Source organism: Ictidomys tridecemlineatus, chromosome 11 (genome assembly GCF_052094955.1).
Source record: "Ictidomys tridecemlineatus isolate mIctTri1 chromosome 11, mIctTri1.hap1, whole genome shotgun sequence".
Lineage (NCBI taxonomy): Eukaryota > Metazoa > Chordata > Mammalia > Rodentia > Sciuridae > Ictidomys > Ictidomys tridecemlineatus.
The window spans coordinates 84205283-84229280 of record NC_135487.1 but is presented as its reverse complement, the minus strand read 5'-3'; the positions used below and the strand labels follow the sequence as shown (position 1 = coordinate 84229280).

The following is a 23998-nucleotide window of genomic DNA, read 5'->3' as shown; positions in this document are numbered from 1 at the left end:
GGAAAATCCTTGCTGTGCCATGACCAGCTCGCGCATGTGGCAGCTGCTGCACCGATTCACGCACCCTCCAGTAAAGAAAAATATTCAGTAATAGCCTTTTGCTGCAACTTTTTTTCTGATAATCCTTCCTCCTCTGAACTTTCTTCTTTCTGACTAGAGTTCCTGGGCTTCCATCAACACATGCCCTAACTATTCTTGGTTCCACTGGGGTGCCTTCTTCCCTTAGTAATTTACTTAACACCCCTTCCATATTTTTGTCACAAAGATAATACAATACACTGAGACAAAACAAGACACAAACACACTGTATCAATCTTCTCCATTTTCTCAAAATGGCCATTTTTCCTCTCGCCCTACCTGTCTAGGGACGAGCAGATTTGCTCCCGTCCTATCTATGGACAGGCAGCTTTTGTTTTCATCACTTACCCCCGAGCATCCCGGGGCTCCCCGTACTGGACACCATCTGCCACAGCACGGCTGCAGCAAAATAACCGGGGGGTGACGAGCAACTTGTGTACATTGATACAACAGGAGTGGGAGCCATTTATTGTAGCATAGGAGGGGTATATATACATGACACACAGCTTATCTTAATTAACATAAACTAGATACAGCAGTCAACCAATAAGGAATCTCCATACTTAATGGCTCACTGGCGTTACCTCACAAACCACTCCCTCTGGCAAAATGCCAGGTGCCAACCTGACTTGTTTACAGACTCTAACATCCCTGTCTCTTAACATTGGAAAATATTAGGACTCAGTATACTGTATTCTCTCTCCCTGGTCATCTCTCCCAGTCTCATGGTTTAAAGACTTTCTGAAAGCTATTGGTTCCAACCCCTCCCAGTCAGCTATAAGCCACCTCCTCTCTCTAGCTAGGGTGTTTCTTTGAACTCCAGATTACTAGTTCAAGTTGCCTAATTGACATTTTTACTTATATGTCAGATTAGCATCTGAAACTTAACAAAAACAAAACTAGATTCTGATATGCACTCTGTTCTAACCCAGTTTCTCTCACAATCTTGTCCATCCCACTACATGGCAGCCACAGTCTTCTAAGTGCTCATATCAAAACTCCTGACTACCCTCTTTTGTATCATACACATGACCCAGAAGAAAATCCTGACACCATTTCAAAATATATCAATAATCCAAACAGTTCTTACTTCTTCCATCCTAGTATAAGCCACCCTCAAATTTTGTCTGTGCTGTAAAACTACTCTAATTGCTTTCCTTGATTTCATCCTTACCCTAGCTACTCTCAGTACACCAGCAAGAGTGAGGGTGTTACAACTTAAGTTATATCATGTCACACACTTGTTTAAAACCATCCAATCAGGAAAAGTCCAAGTCCTCACAATTTCCTGCAAGACCTCCTGTGATCTGGCCTGTTACCTCTTCAATCACACACCTCCTGGCATCCTCTTTCTCATTCACTCTATTCCAAACTCCCTTCAGCCCCTACCTCTTCCTATTTTTTTTTCTGGAAAGCTCCCCCCCCCTCAGGATTCATCAAGTTTTTCATGTCACTTCCTTCAGATCTACTCAAATGTCACCTTCAAGGTCTTCTCTATTTACCATGGGTAAACTGTAGTTTCCACCTCAACACACACACACACACACACACACACACATACACAAACACACACACACAAACACACACACATATCTTGAGCTGTTGGTTCCAACCCCTCCCTGTCGGCTATAAGCCACCTCCTCTCTCTACATAATGTGCAACATGTCCTTCTCTGACAGATATTCTTCCTCAAAGCTCACCTATCCTTAAAAAAATAAATAACATTTAGACTTGCTCATTTGTTCTCTTTCTTTATCTCAATATTTCTAAATCAATAAACCCAATAACAGACCTCACTTCCTCACCTCCCTTTCTTTCAATAGCCCTCTGCAGTCTGATGTAGCCCTTTGTCACACTACTGAAACTGCTTTCACTGAGAAATCTCCCAATGGACATTTTTCAGCATTGATCCCTTCTGTTAAAAAAAAAAATATCTAGGATTTAGCAGGGCTGCTGTCACAGTTGTTGTCACTGCCGCCACCTCTGCCGCCACCAAGGCTCAGTACAAGGGCGCCCCAAGCGAGGGAGGATGCGCCAAAAATCTGATGAAGAAATGGGAAGAGAAGCGGGAGCAGATGGAGCAGAGGAAGTAGCGGGTCACAGAAGAGAACATAATGAAATCCAACATTGACAAGAAGTTCTCTGCACACTAGGATGCTGTGAAGGCAGAGCTCAAGTCCAGCACCGTCTTGTGACCCTGAATGACATGCAAGCCTAACAGGAAGCACTGGTGAAGGAGCAGGAGAAGCAGCTGGCCAAGAGGGAGTAGTCAAAGGAGCTTCAGCTAAAGCTGGAGAAGCTGCAAGAAAAGAGCACAAGAAGGAGGCCAAGCAGAAGATCTCTAGCCTGCCCTTCACCTTGGAGGAAGAAGAGGAGGGAGGCAAAGAGGAGCAGGAGGTGGCCATGCATGAGGAGGAGCTGGAAAGGGAAGAGATCACCACAAAGAGAAGGAAATTGTGGAAGAACCCAGATGTGGACACCAGCTTCTTGCCTGACCAAGACAGGGAGGAGGAGGAAAATTGTCTCCGGGAAGAGCTGCGGCAGGAGTTGGAAGCCAAGAAGGAGAAGATTAAGAGTGAAGAGATTGAAATCACCTTCAGTTACTGGGCTGGCTCTGGACACCAGCAGACAGTCAAAATGAAAAAGGGCAATACAATGCAGCCGTTCCTCCAGAAGGCACTTGAGATCCTGCGTGAAGACTTCAGTAAGGTCAGGTCAGCAGGGGTGGGGCAGCTCATGTACATCAAGGAGGACTAATCATTCCCCATCATCACAGTTTCTGTGACTTCATCATTACCAAGACCCGTGGGAAGCATTGGCCACTCTTTAACTTTGATCTTCATGATGATGGGCGGCTACTCAGTGATGCCACTGTGGAGAAGTATGAGTCTCATGCAGGAAAAGTGGTGCTGAGGAGCTGTTATGAGAAGAACAAGCACATCTTCCCTGCCATCCGCTGGGAGCCCTATGACCCTGAAAAGAAGTGGGACAAGTATAAGATCCGGTGAACATCTAGAAAGTGTTTTGGTCTCGGCTCTCCCTGGTGCACTCCTATGTCTCCAGAAGTCAAAGGTCTGATTCCCCTGCGACTGTGCGTTGTGTGCTAGGAGGATGGTAGCCACTCATCCCCTGGAACTGTTATTGCTTTTTTCTTTTACAATAAATAAGTGCTCATGTTAAAAAAAAGATCTAAATAAATGAAGATGTAATGTTTATGAGAGAAAATTTAATATTATAAATTTGTCAATTCACCAGTAAATCATTCTACACATTCAATAAATTATAATCAAAATGCAAAAAGGGAGTATATGTGTGTGTATGCTTATGTGTATGTAACTAAACAGGCTGGTTCTAAAATTTATATAGAATTTATGAAAGTATATAAGATAATAAGAGCAAAGGACCAAGAATAGGATTGATGCTATTGAAGATTAAGAAAGTAAGCAGGACCTTAATTCTAAAGTGATTATAAAGATATTGTGTTAATTAGCTTCCTTCCAAAGTGACAAAATACCAGAAATAATTAACTTAAAGAAGAAAGGACAGTCCTTCGCTTGTGGGTCTGGGCAGCGGAGGAGGGTGTTTGGTAGTGGCTTGAGGCTTTGCTATGGGAAGTTGTCCCTTTGCTCTCTCTGGGCCAGCCCTCCTCACTGGTTCTCCTCAGCCACTGTCTGAGGAGTGCACCTGGAGGCCCAGGCTACAGCCAAGGCTGTTTCTCCCAGCCCGGGCAGCCGCGCCACTTGGCAGGTGCTGAATACCTCCCTTGCCACCTTTCTCCTCTGCCTGGCTGCCTGTCTGCCGCAGTGCACAAGGGGTGTTGGAGGTAGATGGGCTCCGGACCCAGGAGGCGGCGGCGGTGGATATGGTGCTGGGCAATAGCAGCCACAGATTCCAGCTACCATGGAGCCACAAGCCCCCCCCCCCCCCCCCCCCCCGCATCCCTGCGAGCGACACCCCCCGTCCCCGTCCCCCCCTGCCCCCCGCCCCCCCCCCCAGCCCTGGGCACCTCTGCAAGCAGCCGCATCACCTGCAGAATTGGAGCCACTATGATCACTGGCTCCTTTCTCCTGCTTAGATTCCTTAGCACCACCATCATGGCTCAGCCAGAACGAAAGGCCCCAAGTCTCACTGGCACATACTGCCATGTTGACCATGCCATTGGCCAGGTACTAACCTGTGACAAGTGTCCAGTAGGAACCTATATCTCTGAGCATTGTACCAACACAAGCCTGCGAGTTTGCAGCAGTTGTCCTCCAGGGACCTTTACCAGGCATGAAAATGGCATAGAGATATGCTATGACTGAGTCAGCCATGCCCAAGGCCAATAGTTGAGAAATTACCTTGTGCTGCCTTGACTGACCGAGAATGCATTTGCCCACTTGGCACGTTCTAGTCTAATGGTACCTGTGCGCCCCCCCCCCAATACAGTGTGTCCTGTGGGCTGAGGTGTGCACAATAAAGGGACAGAGAACGAAGATTTCCAGTGTAAGCAGTGCGCTCGGGGTACCTTCTCCGATGTGCTTCTAGTGTGATGAAATGCAAAGTGTACACAGATTGAGTCAGAACCTGGTGGTGATCAAGCCTGGGACCAGGGAAACAGACAAATGGAGTAAGGGAAATGAGACAGAAAGTGTAGACCTTGCTCTGTCAAAGACCTTGACTGAAAGTGGAGCAGAGAGTAGGAAAAGGGAAAGATGGGAGAGCCAGGGTCAAGGGAGGATCATTGTTATGAGACAGGAAGAATTTGAAAATATAGGATAAAGAAAAGAAAGTTGGCGAGGGACCATGGAACATTCCTATAATCTCAGCAACTCAGGAGACTGACGCATGAAAATCAGAAGTTTGAGGCCAGCCTGGGCAACCTAGCAAGACCCTCTCTCAAAAAAAGAAAGAAAGAAATGAAAAGAACTGGGAATGTATTTCAGAGGTAGAGAGACACTGGGTATAATACTCAGCACTGTTTAAAAAAACAAAAACACACCAAAAGCATTGAAAAACAAAAGAAAGTTTTACTTTTCCTCTTTCAAAGGAGATAAGAGGACATGAGGCCAAGAAGTACCAAACTTGAAAAGGAGAAGAAACTCTTCACTCCCTGAGACTAAAGGAAAAAAAGTAAGCACAGGCATAAATAAAGATAAACTAATACTTGACATATTTAATATATAGGCTAATTATCTGCTTAAATCTCAGCAAGAAATTTTAAGCATTTTCCATATATTTGCTATGGATTAACCATCAAAATAATCCTAAGAGGTAAGCACCATTATTGTCCCCATTTTACAACTGAGTAAACTATGAGAGTACCAAAAGTCTGAAGAGGTTTGTTCAGGCCACCTCCATGTAGTCAGTGAAGTAATTGGTATGTTCATCTATTGGAAGGGAGGAGCAAGGAACACTAGGAATTTGCAGTTGAAATAAGTCAGGGTACCTCAATGTCAATACTATTGACATTTGGATTCAGGTAATTCTTTGTTGTCCTGTTTAATATGACATGTTTAGCAATATTCCCGGCCCTTTGCACACATATGTGCATGCACATACACACACAGTCAGAATCTTCAAAAATGTCCAAAAACAATGCCAATGTCCCTGGGGAACCAAGTCATGCCTGAGGTGGAGGTACAGAAGACAGTGCTAACTCTATACAGCTTGATGAAGAAGAGGAGAGGATCCAGCTCTTGCTGAAAAGATAAATGTTATTGTAAGATTCTAGGGCTAAATTCAGTCGGGAAGAATGATATAACCACTAGGGAGGGTGTTGCTATTGTTATTTGTTTGTTTTGATTTGTATAATGAAAGGTGAATGCAGAAAAACTAGAAAGGAAACGTGGCCTCCCAGAATCCAGTGTAACCAATGCATACTGACTATTAGTAACACTGCCATCTGTGGTTTGATAGGCCTCAGGGAACAAACCATCAATTTCCATAAGTAAAATGTGATATAGTATTATTCATACTACATAGTTGTCTCATTTTCTCTGGCATGTACTTTGTAAATCTTAAGAATGATACAGTTAATGTTGACTGTTACTATGCTAACATGTTTTTTTCTAGACTCAGAGACCCTTGCCTTCACATCCATCATTTAATTCAAGTCTTCCAGAGAAAATTTATTAGATTTCTTATTTCTTTTCACTTTCTGAATTTAATTCTATTTCTTATCTTGAAAAAAGATTTCTACAAAATCTGGGGTCACAGTCCTTTTTAAACATATTTGCCCCCCCAAAAAACCTCTCTCACACTGCCCATTGGGCCATGTAGTCTCTTAGAGAAGCTTAAAGTAAAACAAAGTCTGTTTTTTTTTTTACTTTATTGAGTCAACTGGTTAAATACACAGCTATAGAAATGAAGAGACTCTGAAAATACAATAGTAATTATACTGTCATTTGTTTATGACAATTCTATACCATAGTGTACAGTATTATACTATAGATATGTCTTTAGTATACGGTTGTGCTGTAAATCTGTGGTTGTAATTAATGCCCCCTCCCTGCATCAGCCAAAAGGTGAGGGCACACGGGAAAGCCCCAAGACATGCTCCTGCTCCCTGATGAGCACTTGCCCAGGGATGGGGCCTTGGGAGCAACTCCTCTGCAGGGGGGCAGGCCCCAGTTTCCAAGCTGGGATGCCCTTGAGGAGAGCGCTTGGATGAACCATCATCAGCCACCAGGAGGGGCCCTCCTCTGGCTTAGTTGGTTCATGTTTCCTTCTATGTATTTGGGTGGTGCTGGCCCCTCAGGCAGAACAGTAAGGTTCCCTGTGCATTTCACAGAGCAGCTCACTAATAGAACATGAACTTGCACCAAGTGTTCCCAGAGCCCCATCGTTTGCAGGAAGCTGCTCACTGGGAAAGAACGTCTGAGTCCCTGAAGAGTGATGGGAAGGATGGAGAGGCCTCAAGCGGCCTACCCCAGCCCCCTGCCATCCAGACGCCACGGCGCCCCACCTTCTGTCCTCCATCAGAGGGATGGATGCCCATGACTTCCAGGACTCTTGGCAGTTCCTCGATGTCCACCATCCCACACCCGTGACGGTCCAGCTTCCGGAAGAGCTCTTCAAAAACTCTGTAGGTTTCATCATAATCAAGCCCGGCCACCGTGGGCAGCAGAAAGCCCCACACCCCGCGCAGCATGGTGACAGAGTGCCAAAGAGCCCAAAAAGGAAGGAGAGCCCCAGCCCTGTAGCTGGGTAGTGGGCACCAGGGGGCCTCCGCAGCGCTGCAACCACTGGCAGAACGCAGGGGTCAGGAGGCTGTGGCCCTGCTCATCCTGAGGCCACTCAGGTCTCAGCTGAGGACCACATTGTTCCCCCTAGTTGTGTTTGGCTGGAGAGTCCCACAGAATTTTGATTTGGCCTCTAAACTGGCTGAGTGGTTGTGTTTATGAGGTGGTTGTTTTATTCAGTTGTGCTCAAAATCAAGGTTGCTGTAGATAAGCTTCCATGTGGTCCTTCTGGGCCAAGGGAGAAATAGATATGCACATATAATACCAAACAAGTCCTAATGTTGTTTTCTTCTTGGATGTGTGTCTGTGTGTGGGGGGGTGTGTATTACATATATATGAATATATATGCATGTGTATGTATCTAAAACAAAATCCTAATGTGTGTGCGTGTGTGTGTGTGTGTGTCTGTGAGCATGTGTGTGTGCATCTAAGGGAAAAAAATTAACTTTCTGATATGTAACATAAATTGACAATTGCAAATGTGTACAATATATAAATATATGTTCACACATTCAGAGTAGCTGAACAAGGAAATTTGGAGCCCGATCCTCAATTGTGTCTTCTGAATTTGGAAAAAAAAAAAACCATCAGCATTTTTTAAAGCATCTTTGATGAACTGATGGGACAGAAATCAGTTAATGAGCATTAAGGACTAGAAATAAAAATACATTTCAGGTGAAGATCTAAATGTAAAAAGGTGAACCTTTAAATTCTAGGAGAATTTTAATCTCCTAGATTTAAATTAAACCTTCAAAACTTCAGTATAGAAAAGGAGTTCCAAATTCAAACATAAAAAACAAATCATAAAATATAAATTCGGTAAAGTTTAAAACATCTGTGCATCAAAATATAACATAAAATTTTTGTGGGAAACCCCCAGATAGAATGAAATTACAAACCTTAAAACCAACAAAAGATGGTGCTCAGAACACACAAGGAATTCTATAAATCAGTAAGAAGACAAATAACCTAATACTCAAAGAAAAAGGACCTCACAGGACCTACAATTTATTAATGTTTCCATATTGTCACAGTCCTCACTTCATCATGTCCTCATTTCTCTCTTTAGTCCCACTGATTCCATGGTCCATCATCTTAATCCGTATCTTACACATCCCTTTATTCCCTGCTCTATAATCCATTTCTCTTACTCATTTTCAAAACCCTGTTCTTGAGAAAAATCCAATTCTCTGTATTCACACCTGTACGTGATTCGGCTGTAGATACTCCTCCTTCAATGCAAAAAAAGAAAAAAAAAATAGGTGCAAACTCTATTTAGAGTTTGGAGATATGACAGTAGAAAAAAGATATGACCTTGTGGAGAAAGGGCCCATTCAGTAGCTTCCATTTCTTAAATGAAAAATGAAGAACTATGGAAAAAATGAGGATGTAAGAATGTAAAGCAGAAAGTATCAGAAGGACAGGGTGTGAGGACCAGAAATTTGAGGAAATAAGAGATTCAAGATAATTACTGTGAAGAATGAGAAGGCTATGTTATAAAAGAAACAATATATTTGGGCCCTATGAGTACTAATTTAGGGCTATGAATTCATAGGATATCAATTTCTGAAATTTACTGGGCATCATGTAGCTCAGAATTGAGCACACCAGCCCTGACACTTGCCTATAATCCCAGCAGCTTGGGAGGCTAAAGCAGAAGAATCCCAAGTTCAAAGCTAGTCTGAGCATAGTGAGGTCCTAAAGAAAATTATGAAGACTCTGTCTATAAATAAAAAATAAGAAAGCATTGAGCACACCAATCTTTTAGAGTCATTATAAGATCTTAAGTCACTAGTATTTTCACATTTTCTGCCTCCCACAGTTGATCCTAACTAACCAGCAAAAAATCTCCAATTAACTAAAAAGAATAACATAGCCACAAAAGTACTCATGTTAAACCACAGTCAAAATGTCTACAATAAAGGGTTTGAAATGGTGAGTAATATCGATGTTAAAATAACTTTAATTCTTTATGGAATTAATATATTAGAAATTTTTTTACTAATTTTATAAATATAGGGTAATGATATCTATAATAAGGAATTTCATAAAAATGATAAATGAAGACATGAATAATTGCACAGATTGACTCAGAATTTTCTTTACCTAACATTTATTGACTACAATACCATGCTATGTTGGCTGCCAGGGATATGAAGATAAAACAAGGAGTCCCTACCATTGAGGAGTTCACAGAGACATAAACAAATGATTGTATGTATTCTAATTTCCAGTATTATTTATTTACTTCTGAACATAAGTAGTTGATTAAGCAAATGGACAATTCTTTTTTCTTTTCTTTTCTTTAACCTGTAGAAAAGAAATCAACTTTGGTAGAGAAAAGGGCTAACTGTAATTTGTCTCTCTGAGCAGTAGAGGGCAACAGAACATCAAAATGACAGCTTGAGTAAGCCTCTGTGGACCATGTTGTAGGCCTTTTTCTATAAAAGCAATTTATTCAACCAAATGTTTTTTCCCCAGACTCAATAACATATTTAACTATGAATATACAAATTGCACAAATTCATTCTGAATAAAATACACTCATGACTTGACAAAAATAACAATTTTGTGGGGCTGGGGTTGTAGCTCAGTGGTAGAGCACTTGCCTAGGATGTGTGAGGCATCTGGTTCAACTCTCATCACCACATATAAATAAATAAAATAAAAGTTCATTGGCAACTAAAAAATATTTTTAAAAATAATAATTTTAATTTATTCCCGTGGCATTTATCACTTTTTAATATTTTTTCTCCATGTTATAAAATCATGAAAATTCATCATTCAAGAAAATACATTTAATCTGTTTTTTTTTCTCATAAGTATTGTAGATCACTTCTTTCTTATTGGTGTCTTCCCAAGATTAATTAATCAAACACAATGTGGGCACCAGCTGTGGGTTTTGACAGAGGAATAAAAAAATTTCTTCAAATTACTTGTGAGTAGCATCTCTTTGCATCATAAAATTTGACAGCCTTCATTTATGTCATCTCCTTTGACTATAATTCATATAAAAATATTCATGTGATCAAAGCTTTTTAAATTGCACTAAAGCATTTTATATTAATCCACAGTGTGTTTTCTATGAAAAAGAAGGGGAAAATGGCTTTTCTTCATCATGTTTTGTTTAAGATTACTGTGGAAATGCTCCTCTAGGTACCAGTGAGTTAGTTAACTCTCATTTGGAAAGTTATCAGCTGGCAGTTATTTGTGGAGCTCCAGTAAATGCTCAACTTATAAGTATTCACAGAAGGAGATGTTTTATTTTTTTATTTTTATTTATTTTTTTATTGGTTGTTCAAAACATTACAAAGCTCTTGACATATCATATTTCATACATTAGATTCAAGTGGGTTATGAACTCCCATTTTTACCCCAAATACAGATTGCAGAATCACATCGGTTACACATTCACATTTTTACATAATGCCATATTAGTAACTGTTGTATTCTGCTACCTTTCCTATCCTCTACTATCTCCCTTCCCTCCCCTCCCATCTTCTCTCTCGAAGGAGATGTTTTAAATTTGAGCTAGGGCAGTTTCCTAGGATTTCTGTAACAAATTACCAGAAACCCCATGACTTAAGACAATAGAAAATTACTCTGTCCTAGTTCAGGAGGCAGAAGATCAAAATAAAGGTGTTGGCAGAGTGTGTTCCTCCTACAGGCTCAGAGGAGATTCTGTCCCTAGCCCCTTTTCTAACTTGTGGTGGCTGCCAGCAATCCTTGGTTTTCTTTGACTTTTAGCTGCATTACTTTAATCCCTGCCTTTATCATATGAGGTATTCACCCTATACGTGTCTCTGGGTCTTCCCATGACCTTCTTACAAGGTCATCAATCATTGGATTTGGGGGCACATTCTAATCCTGTATGGCCTCATCTTAACTAATTACATTTGCAAAGACCTTATTTCTAAACAAGATCATATTCTGAGGTTCCAATGGACATGAATTTTGCAGATTCCTTTTTCAATCCACTACAAATAGTAAGGCTATTTTTTATGTCTTCAAAGAAATATTTAAAAGGAAGAAAAGTATTTTCTCTATGGAAATGAGTACCAAATACATTATATTCTATCAAAATAGATACATACCAAAATGTACTCAACTAAATTTTTTTATTTACTTTATTTTCATATTGATGTTATTTATGTTATCTTGTACAGGAGTTTTGAAGTGTATAATAAAATAACCCATTCATTATACAATAAGTATAACATAAAATGTATGCTGATCATTGTCAACAAATAGTGTGTACATTTTATTAACCATGTAGAATTAATAAATAAAGGAAGATATAGTAAAATCTTACAATAAGTAGAGTCCAAAAAGTTCTATTATGTAAGAATTATGGCCACATTATTGCAAGGTTAAAAAAACCCACAAATTTCTCAAGTAGATTTCCAGTTAATGTGTATTTTAATTTATGTTTACATTTATAAAATGTATAAGAAACAAATTATGTTAAAATTGTACCATATATTAAATTTAAAAAGCCTTAAATAATCACAGAGCACTCTTCACCCTGCACACCTTTAGCCTGTCCCCATTTGAGAATTGCAGCCGGGTAAAGTATGAAACCAATTACCAACCCAGTTCTACCTCAATTTATATTATCTTCTTCTTTTTTTTTTTTTTTAGTTGTAGATGGACACAACACATTTATTTATTTATTTATTTATTTATTTATTTATTTTTATGTGGTGCTGAGAATCAAACCCAGTGCCTCACATGTGCCAGGCAAGTTCTCTACCACTGAGCTACAACCACAGCCCTGAATTCACATGATCTTAGAGACACTTTTAGTGTTTTCAGAGAATAAAATCAAGACTAAAGAACTTTAAAAACATGATAAAGGGAAATGCCATCATGTTGCCTAATGACAGGGATGTATTTTAAAAAACAAATCCTTAGACAATGTTACTGAGTGAACACCAGAGTGCACATACACAAACCTAGGTGGCATAGCCCCACTACACACTAAGCTGTATCTTCTAGCTACCACGTATAAGGTTTGTCTTGTTGATCAAAGCATCTGCATTCAGCAAATGACTCTACAATGAATTGTACAATTCTCATTATCAGAAAGAAGGGAATGCATCTGGGTTTTGAAAAAAGTCAAGTTTTTGTAGCAAAGAGTTGTTTGAAAAAATCTTTCTGAAAGATAAAGATAGCGGATAATGTCTCTTAAAAATTCCTAAAATAATCACAATAACAGGCTTAATAAGGGTACTATGTTGTGTTGTTCAAATGAAGGTCATAAAGCTAAACGACAACTCATTCAAGGCAGTTATGGCTAAGACTAGGCCAATGATTGTTCCAACTTATTTGAAGAATAGAGGTTAAATAATTGAAACAAATGTCCTCTAAACACACTTCAAATATCACCCTCCTGCTGGCCTTTTGGTAGGCAGAGGATGACAGATTCTTTGAGCCATGCTCCCTGATGAAAACCAAAAATTAGTAGTCTGAGCTGCTAGTTCTGAACATGCTTTAAAACAATTGAGCAGACAGAGAAGTGACCTTTTAAAGATAATATAGCCAAATTAAACTCTGGTTGAATACATGAAACATTCATGCATGGAAACTTCTGGGGTTTCAAGACCCAGCAGAAGACTTCTTCCCTACCTTTCTAAAGCCTAATGATAAATGGGAATTAATTCAGAACACCAAGGAAAGCAGGAGGAGAATTGCCAGTGCAAGATGGAATATGCAGGAAGTGATTTTAGTGTAGGAGAGATAAGTGTCCATGGCAGAAACCCAAAGAAGCTTCAGGCTCAGTTTGCAGGTGCCTCTAAGGGCAGAGAACTAAGAGGCCAAAATGGAAGGATTGTTTGAAAGTGGGCCTAGCACATGATGGCACCAGATATCTGCCTACACTTCCTACCTTCCTCTGCCATTTTTAAATACATGAAATACCAACTAGCATTTCACCTCTGGGAAAAATAAAATAAGTTTTCTTCTTCTGAAAAACAGAATAAACTAAGGAGAATTAGGTATGTTGAGGATGGACATCAATGTCCTCAGTAAAGCCCTCTACCCTTCTTTGGAGTTCCAAACCTCTCCCTGCAAAACTAAAAGTCATCAACATTCTAACCCCAAGATTAAGGCAACCAGTGGGTAAATCTGTTTATTGATGCTGTGGTTAGCTAGAGCTAGGGTGTGGTTCAGTGGTATCGCACATGTCAGGCATGTGTGAGGCACTGGGTTTGATCGTCAGTACCACATAAAAATCAACAAATTAATTAATTAAATAAAGGTATTTGTCCATCCACAATTTAAATGTATATATTAAAAAGCTGTGGTTAGCTATGTAACAAGAACTTGACTTCCTCATTCCTTAACCTGATGCTTTTCTGGGAAGGGACTACCAGACTGGGTATTTCATTTTCTGGCCTCCCTTATATCCAAATGTAGCTATTTAACTAAACAGAATGTGAGTAGAAGTGGTGTGTGTCACATTCAGGCCAGGGCTTTTAAGAAAGCAACTGCGGAGCTGGGATGAAGCACAATGGTACAGCACATGCTAAACACTTGTGAGGCCATGGGTTCTGTACCCAGTGGATGGTGGGGTGGTGGGGAGGAAGTGGGAAAGAAAGGAAGGAATAAAGAAAGAAAAAGTGCCTTTTCACATTCTCACTCACCCTGTGCCAGCCAGAAGCAGAAGCTACGAAGGTCAAAGATGGTTGTAGCATCAGTTGAAGGAGCCTGGGTCTTTGAGTCACTACATGAGGAAAAGCCACCCATGAATCAGGAACATCTGAACTATGGTGCAGTTGAGAAACAAGCAAATATCATAGAAAACCAATGAAGTTTTAAGGCTTATTTTGGTAACCAGCATTACCATAATTAATTATCCTTCCCATGAACATGGAGCTCCCAGCACAGGCACTTAACTTGTAGGAGGAAAGACCTATATATTCAATAGTAAGAAACTCCAAAAAGCTATCTAGGACAGTCCCGTTCTTAAATATGATGGACAACTAAAGATCCACTATAGTGGTAAAGTGTCCCTAGGTTCAATCCCCAGTAACTCCCCGAGTAAAATTGAAGTGTTGAAAGACAAAGAAAATAAGCAGAATAAACAAACAAATCCAAGATTTACTAATCCAGAAAGAAGAACAGAGATTGTAGGCTTATAAAATAGAAAAAAACTAAAATATTTGAATTTGTGTTCTTAGAGAAATTTGAAAATATAATTACTTCCAAAAAATTAGCCCTAGATAATCCTACTCCTCGCCCCCACACACATCAAAATAAAAATACAAAAGGAAAGTCTTGTAAACTAAGCATATGATTGCTAAAATTTTAAAAATCAATTGAAAGTTCATGGGACAGTGTGCCAGGTTTTGTGGCACATATGTGTAATCCCAGGGACTCAGGAGGCTCAGACAGGAGGATCACAAGTTTCGGACCACCTCCAGCAACTTAGTAAGACCATGTCTTAAAATAAAGACATAAAAAGGACTGGGTATGTATTTTAGTGGTAAAGTGCCCCTAGGTTCAATCCCCAGTAACCCCTCAAATAAAATTGAAGTGTTGAAAGACCAAGACTAGGACCCCTTCTAGAACATAAATCAAAAGATTAGAAAAAGAGAGCTTCAGAGAAGTTGAAACAAAGAAAATAAATCCTTAAGTTCCAACATCCAGCAAATAGAATAGAGAAGAAAAATAGCTGGGGATATAGCTCAGTTGGTAGAGGTGCTTGCCTCACATGCACAAGGCCTTGGCTTCAATCCCCAGCATCACACACACACACACACACACACACACACACACACACACACACACACAAAATGTTGGGCCTGGGGTTGTGGTGGTAGAGTGCTAGCCTAGCATGCACATGTCAGGCCCTGGATTCGATCCTCAGCACCACATAAGAATGAAATAAAGAAAATGTGTCCAACTACAACTAAAAAATAATAAATACTTAAAAAATTTTTAAAAGAATAGAGAAAAAATAAAAATAAGGAAGAATGAAATGGTAAAAATTATAGAGAGATCTCCTCCAAAGTTAAAGACAAAACTATTCTTAATAAAGGGGATAAATGAGTACCAAGGGAAAAAAAGACCATGTCATGTTACCATGAAATTTTAGAACACCAAATGATTAGAGAAAGGATTTTATTTTTATTTTTATATTTTACTGTAGTAAGAACATATAAGATGAGGTCTACCTTTTTTACTACATTTTAAGTTTATGGGACAGTGTGTTCACTGCAAGCACAGTGTTGTACAGCAGATCTCTAGAACTTACTTATCTTGGTTACTGAAACTTTCTAGACATGGAACAGCAACTGTCCATTTCCCCTCCCCCATTACCTGGCAGCCACCATTATATTTCTGCTTTTACAAATTTGACTATTTTAGGAATCTCTTGGAAGCAGAATATTGCAGAATATGTCCTTCTGTCATGAACTCATTTCAGTGAGCATAATGCCCTATATGCTCATCTCTGTTGTTGCAAATGGCAGGATTTTCTTCTTTTTATGGCTGAATAGAATCCCCATTGTGTACATACCACATTTTCTTGATCTATTCACCTCCTGATGGACATTTAGGTTGATTCCATATCTAGGCTATTGTGCACAGTGCTGCAATAAACATAGGAAAAGTAGATTTTTTAAAAATTCTATAGAGAAAAAGAGGAAAATGAGGTCACTTACCAAGAAACAATAATAAACTGGCATTAAACTTCTTATTAGGAACACTCTGTGCTAGAAGAGAATGAAACAATGTCTTCACCATTCTCAGGAGGGAAAAACTTTGAATATACAATTTTGTGCTGCCCTACTGTTCTTGGTTCCACTAGGGTGCCTCCTTCCCTTAGCAATTTACTTAACACCCTTTCCAGATTTTCATAACAAAGACAATAAACAAACCAAGACAAAAGAAGGCACAAACATACTGTATTAATCCTCTCCATTCTCTCAAAATGGCCATCCTTCCTCTCGTCCTATCTACTTCTAGGGATGAGCAGATTTGCTCCTGTCCTATCTCTAGGGACGGGCAGCTTTTCCTTGTCACTTACCCCCGAGTGTCCCAGGGCTCCCCATACGGGCCACCATCTGTTGAAGTCTGGCTGGGCAAAATAACAGGGGTGGGGTGGGGGGGTGGATGGTTACAAGAAACTTGTGAAGGTTGATACAGCGGGAGCCACCTTTATTATGGGACAGAGAAATATATATACCCAACTAATTACACACAGCTTAACTTAATAAACATAAACTCGATACAGCAGTCAACTAATAAGGAATCCTCATCATCTTAATGATTATACACAGCTTAACTTAATTAACATCATTAGATACAGCAGTCAGTCATTAAGGAATCTGCATCATCTTAATGGCTTGCTGGTGTTACTTCTCAAACCACTCCCCCTGGCAAAGTGCCAGGTTCCATCTTGACTTGGTTGTGACTCTCAACATTGTGCTCTACCAAACTATAAATCAACATGAAGGCATATGAAAGACATTTTCAAATTGGCAAGTGCTCAGAAATTTCATCTCCCTTCTATGTGTTTGTTTGTTTCTGTTAAATATGCCTTTGGATATGTTCCAGAGAAGTGAGGTACAAACCAATAATGATGTAGAACATGAGGGAGTGGAACTAGGAGTGAAGTTTAATAAAACAACAATTCCAGGTTGAGAGTTGTGCATGGAGTTTGCTAAACAATCTAAATCAGAATAGGAAGCCAGTTGGCCCCCAAATACAATGTCTTCAAGAACAAAAAATGAAATGTGGTCTACATTAAAGATAGAATAATTATGGAAATGTGTGATATCCATGATGTAGTAAAGAAATGTTCTGTCAGTAAAAATAAAAGACAAATAGAAATTTCAGGAAACACAAACAACAAAAATTGTGTAAAATAAGTCATGATACAAATACAAAGCCCATAAAAATACAGCATCATCTTAAGTTATTTCTGAAATGATAAAAGAGAATTTATTTCATTTGGGCACTAGAACATTCTTCTCCAAGGATTCTAGAGATCATGACCTTAAACCTATAAAAAGAAATGTAATTGTTGCACATTATTTGACTCTGCAGTAAATGATAGTTAAAAAGACACAATAATATAAATTAGGGAAAGCACTAATTTTTAATTTTGAGGATCAACCTATAAGCAACATGTGAAAGATGGGTCTCAGGTAAAGAATGAATTTGGCATTGACCTTGAAATGCAAAAACAAAAATACAGCTGACAGAATATGTGAGGGTTCAGGTACAAGCATGTGGAAGATGTAAGAAAGGAGAAAAGGTCCAATTGCCTCATCCAAGCATATCCAGAGGCTCAGGCAGAACTGCCTCTGAGGAGGCAGGAGGATTCCGGCCCTAGAGGGGCTGGCTGGGGGGCAGCGGTGGGGGCTGCCAATGGGAGCCTGCGTGATCGGCTCACCCCTGGAGCGCCATGGCAGGGCAGCCTCCACCTCACCCTCTTGGGCTGGGGAGCCGGCGCCCACAGGCTCCGAAGGGCAGAGGCGGGGGTCACTGGGGCCTCTGGCTAGCAGCCTGTCAGCACCTGCTGTTGGGCCTCGACAGATGGTGTGAGGCCCCATGGGCTCAACTCCTACAGCGGCTCTGCCTGTGTCTCTGGCTCACAGGTCGAAAGCCTCCAGAAAAAGCAGCCCCTTTTTCCATGGTTTGGCTTGGATATTGGTGGAACCCTTGTTAAGCTGGTTTATTTTGAACCCAAAGACATCACTGCTGAAGAAGAAGAAGAGGAAGAAGTGGAGAGTCTTCAAAGCATTCGGAAGTACTTGACCTCCAATGTGGCTTATGGGTCCAGGGGCATTAGGGACTTGCACTTGGGCTGAAGGCCCTGATTCTGTGTGGATGCAAAGATAGGTGGTCTTCAGCTTTGCAAACTGCATGAACTAGACTGCTTAATCCAAGGAATTTTATGTATTGACTCAGTTGGTTTCAATGGACTATCACAGTGCTATTACTTTGAAAATCCTGCTGATTCTGAAAAATGTCAGAAGTTACCATTTGAGTTGAAAAACCCACATCCTCTGCTTCTGGTGAACATTGGCTCAGGGGTTAGCATTTTAGCAGTGTACTCCAAAGATAATTACAAGAGGGTCACAGGCACAAGTCTTAGAGGAGGAAATTTTTTTGGTCTCTGCTGTATTCTTACTGGATGTACCACACTTTTGAAGAAGCTCTTGAAATGGTATCTCGTGGAGGTAGCACCAAAGTGGATAAACTAGTGCGAGATATTTATGGAGGAGATTATAAGAGGTTTGGATTGCCAGGCTGTGCTGTAGCTTCGAGAACATTAACCAGGTGGTTTTTGTTGGAAATTTCTTGAGAATTAATACCATCGCCATGCAGCTTTTGGCATATGCTTTGGATTATTGTTCCAAGAGACAGTTGAAAGCACTTTTTTCAGAACATGAAGGTTATTTTGGAGCTGTTGGAACACTCCTGGAACTGTTGAAGATTCCCTGATTGTTACCTGGGAGGGTATCCTGAAATTTCTACAATGGGATCTGTAGAGTTTTGTTTTTTAAAAGACTTACTCAGTTTTATGATCGTGCACTACCTGAATCAAGTTGATAAATGACATGTATTTTTCTAAGTCATCAAGGTAAATCCTTAAAAAATTTCAGTCTAAACTATCAACCAGTAAGGAAAGAAGCATTAAAAAACAAGTGGACCATGTTCAGGCAGCATGAGGGTTGCTGTGTTTAAGTTGCCCTTCTAGTAGCACTGTTACACCTGTGTTGTTTTGGGAAATCTCAGCATAACTCACTGCAGATGCCTTGGAAGAGCTGTACTGCCTTGAGCTGGCTGTGGTTGTGCATCCTGATTTAACTTGCTGTGTGCAGGACAGGCTGCTGTGTGTGATAATCTAGTCACTGTTTTCTCAGTACAGCCATAGAGATCACCTGTGCATTACTTTGGTTTGCATTTAGCCTTTGTGTGTACATATTGAAAAATGGCTTATTTTAAGCATCTGCAAACCTAATTGGGTGAGTTGATTCTGTTCCTGAACCTGAAAAAGCAACTTTTAGAAGGGAAGCTCTTGTGTTACTTCTCTAAATCATGGGAAGATCCAAATGGAAGGAGAAAACTGCTGGCAGAATTCCCTAGGGTAAGGGGCATAATGACCTGACCAAAGTGGGTGAGCTAGTGGAAAAAGCAGAGGCTGGCAGTGTGACACCAAAGAGCCTCTGGAATTGACAGCTCTTCAAGGAGCCATGTAGAGAGTATCCTTTCAGACTGAGTAGCAATGGAGGATTTGAAGTGTCTGCTGATGAAACCTGGGAGCCTCTGGTGCTCATGGGTTTCAGGCTACTTGAGTGTCTTGCTAAGGGCTGGACCTTTTCTTTCTGCTGTGCAGAATAAGTTAAGAATTCTTCCCCTTGGAGACAGTGCAGCTTTTATATCTAATATACCAACTGATGTGGGAATCACAGTTAAAGGCAAGAAAAGACCTGGTATAAAGCAGCCTTGTAACCAGAAGGAAGATCTCAAGACCTTCAATGTTCTGTGATCTCTACACGTAGCTCAGTTTCTTTCTGTGGTGGAAGAGAAGGGTGAGTAGATTGGGTGTGGGCTGTGTGATGGCAGCAGAGAGCCAGCTGCATGCAGGGCGTCCCATAGCCTTTTCCCCGAGGAACACATGCCTTTATGCATGTGCCTTGACACATCTAGAGGGTGGGTCCAGCTGGGATGGGGCCTCCTGCCGCAGAGTAAGAGGGATGTTGCTGGGATGGCAGTCCACCCTTATTGCAGCCACTCATCTCTAGGCCTTCCACTCTCAGTTGTCTGTTGGCTGCACTTTCTCCTTGCTACCAAAACACCACCACCATCTACCCACTTGTACTGGGACTGGAGGTAGGGATTTCTCAGCTCCTGTGCCCTTGGCTTTCCTGCTCCGCTGGGCAGATTATTCCCGTGAACTTCCATCTCATGGAGCACATGAGGTTATGACAGTGCTCCACATGGACAGTCTTTTCAGCCCTGGCTATTCCTACAGTCTAGCCTAGAAGGAAATTGAAGCCCAGAAGAGCAAATATACCCAAGGTCACACAGCTGCAAATGGGCAGAACTGAAATCAAGCCCAGATCTGTCTGGACCCAGAGCATGAACTGTGAATGTCTCGCTGGCCTTCCTCCAATCCACTGCTCTTCTCTTGAGAAGCTGTTTTTCCTCACTTTCTACCTTGTGTTCAGCCCACCCTGTCATTCCATGAGAGTGTTCTTGATAGGCCACCAGTGAACCTCAAGTTACAAATCTAATGGGTATTTCAGAATCTTAGCTGTGTCAGCTCTTAGCAGGCTCCTCTTGCTTCTCTGCCTTGTGGGATATTTTCATCTTTGCCAGCTTATTCTCTGATGACAGATGGTGTCAGTTCTCAGACACAATCCTGGATCTCCTCAAGGCAGCACCCCACCCAGACATGGACCTTGAACTCAAGCCCTAGATGCTGTTTCCTCTCCACCTGTGGACTTCTAAGCTATCCCTGCAGATGTGCACATCCTCATCCAAGCTTCCTCCCATCTCACGACCTTCAGCCCATAAGGTGCACTCAGGGTGGTCACCATGGCCAACACCCTGTCTGCTCTCAGTGGTTGTCCTAGTCTGCTTTCCATTTGGTGGCCTGAGTGTCTCACCTTATCCTACTCCCAGTAGAAGCAGTATGTGGGCTGTGGCTATGGTGCAGAGAAAAATATATGGGGGAGGGTGGCTGGTAAGGGGTAGGAGGTGGCTGGGTGTAGGGAGATGAGGGCAGTAAGGGCACCTATGCTTGATTTTGGACTGTCAAATAGGCAGCTGAGTTTTTAAGTCAGAGATACAGAGCTGATAATGTGCATGCAGATGGGAAAAGCAAGGGATTTTGTGAATTCCAAAAGCATGAGAAAAATAATAGTAATAAAATGGGCAGTGAAGGAATAAGAGACAAAACAAGCTATTCATAGGGGCCAGTGGCTCAGACTGAGTGTAGGTCTTCAGGCACCTGGTAGAGAATGGATGAGGCTGTCCAGATTCAACTACATGGTCATAGATGGCCTCACAACAAGTTTTCCTGAAGCTATGGGACTAAAGCTAAGCTACAGATGTCCTAGTGAGGAGTGAGGAGTAGCACTGGCTTAGAGGACTTTGGACCAACACTTTTTCTCTTCAAGACAAATACTTTCAGGTCTGGGATATAGGTTGGTTTGGGGGTCATGAATCCTTGGGGTCATGTGGGCTGAACAGGGAAAAAGCCCAGTCCTGCTACTTCAGGCTACCCTTTGTTCACAGTTGGAGACTGTCAACATGTGCCTGTATAATTGAAGCCTAGGTAGTTGGTAAGGCCTGGACTTCCACTGTAATCTCCATTTGAAGCCTAGCATTCTCATACTATGGCCTGTTACAGAAGTGGCTAAAGGCATCAGCACCTACCTCCTTTGCTTGAGCAGAACCTTGCCCTTTGTATTTTCAAGTCTTGCTACCCAGGCAACTACTCTGAATTGAAATGCACACACTCAAACATTAAGTATTTTCAAAACCTGCTTTTTATTTACATGTGTTTCAGTTTTTAAACAAGTGATTAGCAAAAAAAATACATTAAAATTTCAAAATAGCAATTAAATATACAAAAATATACCTTACAAAAAAAGTATATCCAGAATGGGCTACTTCACTAACTCCAAGAGCCTTGCCTACTCAGAAGGAACCTCATCTTTCTGGGTTATTTAAGAGCTGCATGGTCAGTCCCCTGCCTCCACCAATGTCTTCCTGCACCTATCAAAATGGAAGACACACACAGCCTTCTAAACACAGGTCAGACCATGTCACTTCTCTGCTCAAAACCTTGCAGTGGTTTCCCATTGAACTTAGAGTTAAAAAAAATCCCTAAATTGATCCATGTGGCCCTCCACCATCTCACACTCCTGCTTTGAGGCTTTTGCTGTTGCCCCTGTCTAGAACTTTCTTCCAAAGATATTCACATGGAATACAGAAAGTGAATAGATAGTATTTTTCATGGTTTTGTTTTGTGTTCCTATGGATAGAACCCAGGGCCTCCTGCATGCTAGGCAAGTACTTTACCACTGAGCTATACCCCTAGCCCTTATTTATTTTTATTTTGAGACACAGTCTCCCTACGTTAGCCAGTCTGGTCCCAAACATGCAATCCTCCTGCCTCAACCTCCTGAATAGATGGGATTACAGGTATTAACCACTGTACTCAGAAGACAGTAACTTTCAAATTGAGAAATAAAGAAATATCAGCAAAAGCATATTATTGAATGTCTGGAGGTCATTACCAGAATACTAAAAAGAAAAAATAAATATTTTTTGCAGTACTGGCAATTAAAAAGTGGCTGCTGTTTCTACATATGTACAGTCATGTGCTGAATAACACAGCAGTCCACAAACACAATGGTTGTCCTATAACGTGATATCTAGTGGTTATTGACATGGTAATTGTTCCAGTTTGTATAAGTACATACTGTGGTGTTCATACAATGACAAATTGCCTAAAGATACATTTTTCAGGACATAGCACAACCATAGGCAATGCATGACCGTATGTATGTTTGTGATGAGGTGAGAAATGAATTCTTGAAGGATATGCACCAGATAACTTGCAGATGTAACTTTTCAGGGATCAGTTGAAAGAAATACAGGGATAAAAATCAGTATTAAAGGTTTTAGTCTTTTTAACCTGCCAAAAAGGGGAGAATATTTGCCTGTGGCATGTGGGAAAAAGGAAAAAGGCAAAAACACTTGTTTTTCTATAAAAACTCTCCAATAGTATTTTATTTTTACCTTGATGGAAATTAAAGAAAATCAATTTTAAAAAAGAAAAAGAATAAACAGTTCTTGGTTCAGTCTAGCACACACAAAAATGTACACTAGAACCCCAAAGTACCATCACAACAGAGATGATGCTAGATTTGGAAATTTTCAAATTATTACCAGCTGCCACTAATACAATAAAATAACATGAAACATTTGGTTTTAAGCATTTTAACTTCTTGATATCAACCCACAAGGATTTCAAAATGTTCCTCTATTGACAACATAGTCACTATATGAACATCAGGCCCTCTTCTCTTATTCACCTGTCAGCTGCTGGGGAACTGGTCCAATATTTTAGAATTTGATTTTATTTTTCTCCCTCTGGATCACGTGGTTGGCTTGGCCAAATGCAAGTGTAACATGCCAAGCCAAACATCTGTCACTAGGCAGCAGGACATTTATTGGTCTTACCTAAAAGAGTGTTTTCTACACCACGAACACTGTAGTCATTGATCCCAGATGAGGACCCAACCTTGGTGAATGGTGTGGCTGGACTTCAAGGTCTCAGGGAGCAGCCAGATTCTCCCCATGCTCACATAGCCCTGGAGGGCCCAGCCTCTCCTTGTCAAGCAATGTCCAGAAAGAGAACAGGGAGGAAATTCTGATGAAGAAACAATAGGCAGGTCTACAAAGAGTTCTTTGAGTCACTTCTATAGCTTCTATCCAACTCAAGGGCTAAGACTGAAAGTGGCTTCTGCTGCTTATTCATGGGTCAGCCTTGGCATCTGATGCAAATGCTCTTCCAAACCCTAGCTGGCCAGGGGGGATAATAAACACAATTTTGTCCAGACTCCAAGCAAAAGTGAAATTCTGGTCTCTACCCCTGATTTTATCCCAGACAGGAAGGGAAAAAAATAACAAAGGTTCCTGTATCTCCTCAGCAGATCTTTAGC

The 23998-nt window shown here is 40.9% G+C and overlaps 2 pseudogenes; both read left to right on the top strand.

The window, feature by feature from the left end:
* The first annotated feature begins 2284 nt into the window (after nt 1-2284).
* LOC144368165 (protein FAM50A pseudogene) lies at nt 2285-3094 on the top strand (annotated as a pseudogene).
* A 14584-nt stretch (nt 3095-17678) lies between these two features.
* Nucleotides 17679-18758, top strand: LOC144367743 (pantothenate kinase 2, mitochondrial pseudogene; annotated as a pseudogene).
* Nucleotides 18759-23998: the final 5240 nt, after the last annotated feature.